We start from the raw sequence: 10241 nt of genomic DNA on the forward strand, positions 1-10241 counted from the left end.
ATATATATATATATATATATATATATATATATAAATGTGTGTAAGTATATATTTTTTCATGCCCACACACACACACACACACACACACACACACACACATGTGTATAATAAATATATATATATATGTGTCTATAAATATATCATAATATACACGTATATTATATATCATAATATATAATATACACATATGTGTGTGTGTGCATGTATGTGAATACATGTGTGACCATGTGTGTGCATATGTGTGTATGTGGTTTGATTCAGAAACTTCTTTAGAACATAATGATAGGCATGACTGTGTGGTAAGAAACTTGCTTCCCAGCCACATGGTTTTGGGTTCAGTCCCATTGCATGGGCGCCTTAAGCAAGTGTCTTCTACTATAGCCCTGGACCGACCAAAGCCTTGTGCATGAATTTTGGTAGATGGAAACTGAAAGAAGCCTCCCCTATCACTCACACATATACAAGGTGCATCCCAGAAGTTTTGAAGCTTTTTCAAGAGAGACATTTAAATTTCAAAGGAGTATAAAACCCTATCTCCTTCAAAGTAGGATCCTCTGACTTCAATTCTATTGTCGTAGCACTCAAACCACTTCATGAAGGCCTCCAGAGAAGCCCTCCAAAGTGAAAGTGCTCAGAACCCTTGTCACAGCCTCCATCTTCTCTGTGTCTTTAAAACTACTGTTCCTTAGGTTCTCCTTCAGCTTAGAGAATGACCAAAAGTCATTGGGAGCAACACATGGAATAGTGAGAAGGATGAGGGACAGTTTTGATGCCCATCTCTGTCAAGTATTTGGTTACCAGAATGGAATTGTGACCAGTAGTATTTAGTTGACTGAAAAGCAGCATTCAATGGGTTGTGTTCAAAGTGCTGTTGCAGCTGTCTCCTTCAATGTGGAATAAAAAACGTTGGCAGGTGAGTTTATTAAATGTATAGTAATGATATACTAAAATTGCAATAATCTAGGACAGTTATAACTATCTCTCCTAAAGAGTCTCAAAACTTATAGAATGCACCTTATACATATATATATATATATATATATATATATGAATAATATATAAATATATGCATATATCCATACATATATGTACATACCTACATCTATATGTATACATACAGGGATTTTTTGCGGAGGGTGAAAGTGTTAACAAGAACAGGACAGTGAGAACAAGACAGTAAAAACAAACAGATAAAAAGGTGCTATATCTCCATAAGATCTTTTCAACACTGTGCAATATATGCACAACACAGCTAAAATTACTGTATATGTTGTATACATTTACATTTATATAAATAACTAATTACTCTGTATATAAATAATTAAGTGCCCAATACAAGCTTCATAAATCAAGTATTATGTAAAGTACATTTTCATCTTGATATGTATTTTTTGTTTATGTTAACAAAAACGTGTACACTCCATTGGGAAGAGCAGAGTTGTATATTCTGTTATACAAGTAAAAGGAAGAACTCCATATAATCCTTTCTGTTATAGGCACAAAGCCTGAAATTTTGTGGGAGGGGGGCTAGTTGATTACATTGACCTTTGTGCTGAACTGTACCTATTTCACTGACCACAAAAGAACGCAAGGCCAAATTGTCTTCAACAGGTTTTGAACTCGGAGCATGAAGATGAATGAAATGTTGCTAAGAATCTTGACCAATAGGTGCAGGAGTGGCTGTGTGGTAAGTAGCTTGCTTACCAACCACATGATTCCGGGTTCAGTCCCACTGCATGGCATCTTGGGCAAGTGTCTTCTACTATAGCCTCGGGCCAACCAAAGCCTTGTGAGTGGATGTGGTAGACGGAAACTGAAAGAAGCCCATCGTATATATGCATATATATATATATATATATATATGTGTGTGTGTTTGTGTGTCTGTGTTTGTCCCCCTAGCATTGCTTGGCAACCGATGCTGGTGTGCTTATGTCCCCGTAACTTAGCGGTTCAACAAAAGAGACCGATAGAATAAGTACAAGGCTTACAAAGAATAAGTCCCGGGGTCGATTTGCTCGACTAAAGGCGGTGCTCCAGCATGGCCACAGTCAAATGACTGAAACAAGTAAAAGAGTAAAGAGCAAATATGTTAATGATTCTAACAGCTTGCCATCTTAAATGCACTAAAAATAATGACTATGGTAACATATTAAAATAAATATGAGTCTCTGATTAATCTATTCATATCTACATAAGCATCCATACTTATACATACAATATGTACCATCCTGCTGTTTATTATAGTACACTTGGTTAGCTTGGTCAGATAACCCCCTACCACCAGGCTGCAGGCGAATGCCTAACCATGGATTATTTGGTACCGGGCAACACAGAGAGGATGAATTTTAAAATTTTATATCCATTTTATTGACTGCTGCAGTCTTCAAGGTGTGTTTATTTTATATGTGTGTTATATATGTAATAATGAAATTATGTATCACGTACTTTATTGTGTTTTCCTATGCACATGATCCCCTGGTCCATGGAAAAATTGTTTTGCATGAAACTGGTCAATGGTGCAAAAAATGTCCCCCATGGTTGGGGACTGCTGCTCTAGGCTTTAACAGAAGAATTTAACTCTTTAGCATTTAAACTGGTCATATTCAGCCCAAATTTTCTGTTTGTTTTATATTCAAATTGGCCTGATCCAGTCTTTCACACCTATCCTACAATATCATTCTAAAAATAATAAACAATTGATTCATCAGAGTTTTCAAGCTATGAGATAATGCATGATTAATTGAAAACAATGTGAATAAGTAAGCATTACACTTGACAGGTTAAGCGAAATGCTAGAGGGTTAAACCTCTCTATTTCTTTGATATCCTCTTATCTCTCTATCAGTAATGTAACTCTCCACTTCCTACTTATACTCCTCCTTCACTTACTCTCCCCCTCTCACTGTAACTTCTAACTATTCTACCAACACTCTGCTTCTCCCATCAGTCCCACACCAATGCTGTCTCTCTTCCATTAATTCCTCCATCACCACCCACTCACCTCAGTCACAGTTTCTTCCATGCTTTTGTTGCATCAACTCACCTTGGTTCTCCAGTAGAGCCAGTGTCACAAATAATTGTTTCCATTCTGCTCTGTAAAGTGGATAGCAAATGAATGGAAACAACATGAGATTGATAGGACTCTTTAGTCTGTCCAAAGACATAACTGTCCTTCTAGTGTTAGGTGCCATTATAAAATATACCTAGTATACGCTGAAAAGTGGTTGGTGTTAGGAGTACCCAGCAATAGAAACCATGCCAGAAGTGAAGTATTTTGTTTGTTTGAGACATGGTCCTTCAGTGCATCTAAGAGGACTGTAACCCCAAAATAAGAACTGACCTAGACTGTGATAACCCAGCTGACTCATGGCAGCATGGAAAGTGGATGTCATCATCATCGTCGTCGTCGTCGTCGTCGTCGTCGTCATCGTCGTTGTCGTTGTCGTTGTCGTCACCCTCATTATTTAATGTCCTCCTTCCATGCTGGCATGGGTTGGGCAGTTTGACAGGAGCTGGCAAGGCAGAAGACTACCATACTTCTGTGTCTGTTTTGGCATGGTTTTTACGGCTGGGTGCCCAATAATGATGATGATGATGATGACGACGACGACGACGACGACGACGATGACGACGACGACTTAGGGTATTCGGCTCATGGCTGTAAGGTTGTGAGTTCAATTTCCAGTGGAATGTTGTATCCTGGAACAAGATACTTATTTCATGTTGCTCCAATTCACTCAGCTGGCAAAAATGAGAGTTGTACCTGTATTTCAAAGGTCCAGCTTTGTCACATTGTATGTGTCATGCTGATTCACCCTGAGAATTACATGAAGGGTATATGCGTCCATGGAGTGCTCAATCACTTGCACATTAATTTCACAAGCAGGCTGATATGTTGATCGAATCAACTAGAACACTTGTAATTGGTGGAGTGTCCAGCCTGATGATGATGTTGATGATGATCATGATGATGTTTATGATGTTGATGACGTCGATAGTCCAATGGGCCTGTGATAAATATTTCGGTGCTATTCACAAGACAAAAGCTACTGGGGATGAAATGCATGTTTCTATGCATCAAGCTTCCTTGGAAGATTTCACTTCTTTATTCTACAGACTGCTACCTAACAATGCCTGATAGACTGAAGCCAAGTAAAGTCAAATTTACATAAATCGTTGCAGCAGCTGATTAAAGGCAATTGCTCATTTTAACAAATCAACCATCAATTCAAAGTGATGCCTATTTTATTCAATGAAAAAGAATAGAAAATGATTGAGAGAGAGAGAGAGAGAGAGTGAGAGTGAGAGAGGAAAAATGAAAGAGAAGTAGATACAAAGTTAGGCAGATAGATAAATAGATTGAAAGAATGAATGAAAGAGAAAGAGAGAAAGAAAGAATGAAAGAGAAAGAGGGACAAATAAAGAGTGAGAAAACATTGGTACTTTGCCTGAAGATACAATGAAATCACTGCAACGGAATGGAAAACTTTGGTAATGAATAAATGATGTGTTGCATTGGAATTTTCTGTATTTTCCAGCTTATTTCTTGTGCTGATATAGCAAAACTTTACAGAACAAAGTATTGCTGTTATTATTATTATTATTATTATTATTATTATTATTATTATTATTATTGTTATTGTTATTGTTATTGTTGTTGTTGTTGTTGTTTTTCTGCCAGAGTTTATCATAAATCCTAATATAATCACTTAAAGAAAATAGACACACTCCAAGATTTCTTGAAGAGAATTTGGTCTCAAAAGTGCTCCATTTGGGAGCCGTTGCATGAAATTTAAACAATTTTTTTTTCTTCTTCTTCTTCTTTTTCTTCTTTGTGTTGGGACAATAGATAGGAAATCAAACAGGAAAAGAAGGAAAAGAAGAGGAAATTATTAGAATTTGGTTAAGAAAGATGAAGAAACACATTTTTAGTTGTTGCGTAGCCTCAGGTCAACTTTGATGGAGCAGACATAAGATTTTTAAGCAAATTATCATGACTGCACAAAGTCTTTTTTCTTGCTTTCTTTCTTATAAAATTTCTTCTTGTTTGACATACATATATAAATATACACAAGATACATACTCTATCACAGTCAAACACATGCACTGTCTTACCTGTCTCTCACCTACTAACATGCCTGTGCATGTGTGTATTTATACACACATACATATATATTTGTGTAAGGAAAGGCTTTTAATTCAAACATGTAAAAAAGACACAACTGTGTTTAAATATTTTGTTTTTGTATAATATTAAGCATTTTAAAATAATATTAGTCCTTTATGTTTAGTTTGGAACAATAGCATTTCTAAGTCCATGAACATTTGCAGACTTTCTCACTCATATAATCTGAATGAAATTATTGAGCGAGGTCATTGCCTGTGCCGCTGGACTGGCTCCTGTGCAGGTGGCATGTAAAAAACACCATTTGAGCATGGCCGTTGCCAGTACCGCCTGACTGGCTTTCATGCTGGTAGCATGTAAAAGCACCCACTACACTCTTGGAGTGGTTGGCGTTAGGAAGGGCATCCCGCTGTAGAAACTCTGCCAGATCAGATTGGAGCCTGGTGCAGCCATCTGGTTTGCTAGTCCCCAGTCAAATTGTCCAACCCATGCTAGCATGGAAAGTGGACATTAAACTATGATGATGATGATGATGTAGCATAGTGTTCATGTGGTTTGCATTAGGTTGCAGAAGATCATGGGAATGCTGTTATGATAGATAAAAGTCATCAATGCCAGATTTAAAATTATTCAAGAGTTAACTCCTCTTAGATTTTCACATGTGTCATATTTTGTTCTTATTAGAGCTTCCATAGTTAATCTGCCTCATTTTTTTTTCCAGAAATTTATATAGGATAGTAGTACTGGCAACTATTGATCTTTTAAAATCTAATTTTGTTTTACGTACTATAATATAATATATTGCAATGGCCACTTGTTGTGAATTCATGATCAACCAATGAGAAAGTGTTTTCCTTGTGTGTCTGATGGAACAGTTTGAGTTAAGAAGTTTACAACTTTCTTCTTTACACTGAAATTCTTATATCACATTGGATGAAATACATTCCATGTCTTGAAAATTTGGGACTTCATGTGTTAATGAGATTTTTCATCCTGATGTTTTTGTAATATAATCTAGTATTTTGAGGTTATGGTTAGGTATGATCATTTTTGTCCTCATTTTAATGTCCACTTTTCCATGTTTTCATGGGCCAGATAGAATTAGTTGAGGCAGATTTGTTATGATTGGATATCTTTCCTGCTACCAACACTCAACTGTTTCTAAGGAAGGTAATATTTCTCTTTGATGAGACATGTTTTCATGGAAGATTGGAAATGAAGGTAATTGCTGGCATGAAGAAGGCACTTACTCACATCTGTTAGGTAATATCAAGGCAAGGAGACAGTGACATGCATACACACATGCATGCACACAACTTCTTTCAGTTCCTGTCTATCAAATTCACTCATAAGGTTTTGATTGGCCTAAGATTATTGTAGAATATACTTGCCCAAGTTGCCATGCTGTGGGACTGAACCCAAAACCACGTGGTTGGGAAATAAACTTCTTCTCTCACAGCCACTCTTCTGCCTATGCTGCATTAATATAATGCTTGATCCTTAAGCATAATGTAATCTAATATGCATGCAAAATACAAGAAGTATGAGTTTTGATATTTACGGGTGACACGTAAAGCGGGTGACACGTAAAAGCACCCACTACACTCTCTGAGTGGTTGGCGTTAGGAAGGGCATCCAGCTGTAGAAACTCTGCCAAATTAGATTGGAGCCTGGTGTTGCCATCCGGTTTCACCAGTCCTCAGTCAAATCGTCCAACCCATGCTAGCATGGAAAGCGGACGTTAAACGATGATGATGATGATGATGATGATTTCAAATTTTGGCACAAGGTCAGTAAGTTTGACGGAGGGGGCTAGTTGATTACATCTATCCCAGTGCTTGATTGGTACTTATGTTCTGAACTCAGAACATGAAGATGGGTGAAATATCACTAAGTCTTTTGCTTGGCATGCTAATGATTCTATCAGCTTGCCATCTTAGTATTAATTTCAATATTAAAATGACTATAAAGTTACTCCAGACAAGGCACTGTATTTTGATTGCTCATTCCTACCTGTGAGGGAAGGAGTGATACAGCTTTTTAAATACAGCTTTAGGCTATTCCATGCTTTTAGTAATGAGGTAGTAAAGCTGTTAATTGAATGTTATAAGAAGTATGGCGTTTGTTATATGTATACAGGTGAGGTACAGTAGGTCCTATATGTACAGAATGATGTACTGATTTTAAAACTAGGAGCTTTTAGCCAGAAAGAAAAGCAGTGCTTGTGACCCTTTATAGGGCCTTTGAGATTGGTGGGAAGGAGCGAGGAAAGAAGGAGTCCTTAAATCAGAAACCTGTCCCAAATGCTTGTGACAGAGTGGACTCTATTAACTCTTTAGCATTTAAACTGGCCATTTCCAACTAAAAATATTCGGCCATATCATGCTGAGAGCACCGGTTCTCGTCCGATCACTGAAGTTAAGCAACGTCGAGCCTAGTGAGTACTTAGATGGGTGACCGCTTGGGAAACCTAGGTGCTGTAAGCGTCCCAAACTTTAATGGCGGTGCCCCAGCATGGCCACAGCTCATGAGCTGAAACTAGATAAAATGAAAATGAAAATGAAAACTTGTTTTATGTTCAAATTGTCTAGATCTAGCCTTTCACACCAGCCCTAGAATGTCATTCTAAAAATAAATAGTTACCTCATCAAAATCTCAAAGCAATAAGATAATGCATGATTAATTCAAAACAAAGTGAATAAATAAGCATTACTTTCGACAGAATAGTGTGAATAATAAAGGGTTAAAATCTTCCAAAATGCCAGGTGTTAGTTTTGAACTGGGTGAAGAATTAAAACTTTTGTCAAAGTATCAGTAATTCTGTGACAGGTTTACGATTGAACCTGTGGCAGTGGAGATCTCTGGCATTCCCAGCCCACAGACCATATCCCTGCTCACTGCTGTTGGGGTGGAGATGGCTGTCTGCAAGTGTGAGCCCCACGAGTCAGAAGGGTTGTTCCAGTATGTCTCCTTTGTCATCCTTCAGGGCAATGCCTTTTCCATTTTGTCTGGCAGCACCATGAGGCAGTCTGAATTACAGGAAATTGAGAGAATGTAAAAATTTCATAGCTTACTACAGGAACAATATCAAAATAATGTCCCTCAGATACTTCTGGAATTATATTCATTAAGTCTTACAGGCTATTGTGGGATTTGAACTCAGAATGCAAAAAGATAAAATAAACTTTGCAAGGCGTCCAATCTGATGTTCTTACAATCTTGCCAATGCACCATTCTGGATACTGCTTAGTTATTGAATCTAAAAGGATGAAAGGCAAAGTTTACCTCAGTAGGAAACAAATTAATACCACTGATGGTGGTGTGTTTATGTCCCTGTAACTTAGCAGTTCGGCAAAAGAGACCGATAAAATAAGTACTAGGCTTCCAAAAAGAATAAGTCCTGGGGTCGATTTGCTCGACTAAAAAGCGGTGCTCCAGCATGGCCGCAGTCAAATGACTGAAACGAATAAAAGAGTAAAAGAGTAAAGAGTATATAGAAATCATTCTCTGATTAGTAATTTTTCTTTTTCGGCAGGCATAGTTCCATCCTTCTGGCACTTGCTTAATCTAATAGAGCAGGTTGATTAACACTTTTGATATCAAGCTGCAAGTAATAGCCTCTGGTTTTATAATACAAAGCCTCTGATTTTAAAGTGTTTAAATTTAAATTTCACTCTTCCATTATAATTTTAAGTATAGAAATTAAAAAAAAGAGATCTTTTATGATTTGAACTCCAGTTTAATAATGAAAATGTCAGTGATATTATTAAATTTACCAAATTCTTGATTATTTTCGAAATTAATTGAAACACAAGGACAGTGTTTATTTCATTTAAAATATTGTCATGAAAGGGTTAGACTATCTGTCAGGCATCTTACTTGAGCTATCTTCTTTGATAACTATATTCTTGCCTTCAGGGCTGGTATTGTTATTGTCATTTCTCTTTTTGGTATTGGCATCGATATCTTATTGGCATTAATATCTTCATTAGCACCATTGTTATCATGATCATCATCATCACTATCGTCAGAAGGATCATGACAACAACAACAAACTTGACCAAAATCACCACCTCCACTATCACTGCTACCCCCACCATCATTGCCACCATCACCATTGCTGCAACCACCACCATTGTCACCACCACCACCACCACCACCTTCCTCACCATCACTACTGTTGCCACTATAACTATTGCTGCTCCTGCCACCTGTTGTGTCAATTGTCTCTTTTAGCCAAGGAGAGAGTGAGAGAGACCTTTTCTTAACTTGCTAGAAATAAATGCTAAATCTTCCTCAAATTATACACTTCTGAATTTAGAAAAGGGAAACATTGTACATGTAATTCAATGTAGTTCAAAGTACTCTGTGTTTCAAAAAAAGATAGGACATCCAAGGATGGAACGTTCTTGGATCATTGGTCTCCTCAACCAGAGACAATTTGGGACTAAATAATGATAATAATGATCAAAGTGATTTGAAAAATAAACTTCCCGGCACAAGTAGACATGTGCAAGCATGGCAGTATGGTTAAGAAGCTTGTTTTGATACCACATGGTTTTGGGTTCAGTCCCACTGTGCAGCACCTTGAGCAAGTGTCCTACTATAGTTCCAGACAAAACCATACCTAGTGAATATAAATTTATTAGACAGAAACTGGAGCCATCTTGAGGCCATGATGAAGCTGAGAGTAGCTTCTTTGGAATAAACTGTTATCTCCCAGCCATAATCTAGTTGATATTTTTTGATTTTTAAAAATGCTCTTAGTTTTGGATAGGATATTGTGTATTCCCGTCCTTTTATGCAAACTGTCAAATTTAGTCCAAACACCCTGTGCATATATATATATATATATATATATATATATATATATATATATGTTTGTGTATGTCTTTGTGTTTGTGTTTGTTCTCCTCAACATTGCTTGACAACTGCTGCTGATTTCTTTATGTCTCTGTAACTTAGCAGTTCAGAAAAAAACTGATATAGTTAGATGAAATAAGTATGAAACATTAAAAAATAAGTACTGAGGTTGATTTGTTTAACTAGCCCCTTCAATGCAATGCTACAGCATGGCCACAGTCTACTTACTGAAACAAGTATGAAGGTGTGCTGAA

At 37.0% G+C, this 10241-nt stretch overlaps 1 protein-coding gene and 1 pseudogene across 9 annotated transcripts in view; both read left to right on the forward strand.

The window, feature by feature from the left end:
- Positions 1 to 10241, forward strand: part of LOC106877306 (all trans-polyprenyl-diphosphate synthase PDSS2) — a 904956-nt gene that overhangs the window by 259964 nt on the left and 634751 nt on the right. The gene's annotated exons all lie outside the window — the stretch shown is intronic.
- LOC128247736 (5S ribosomal RNA) lies at positions 7492 to 7610 on the forward strand (annotated as a pseudogene).

Source organism: Octopus bimaculoides, chromosome 4, assembly GCF_001194135.2.
Source record: "Octopus bimaculoides isolate UCB-OBI-ISO-001 chromosome 4, ASM119413v2, whole genome shotgun sequence".
NCBI lineage: Eukaryota > Metazoa > Mollusca > Cephalopoda > Octopoda > Octopodidae > Octopus > Octopus bimaculoides.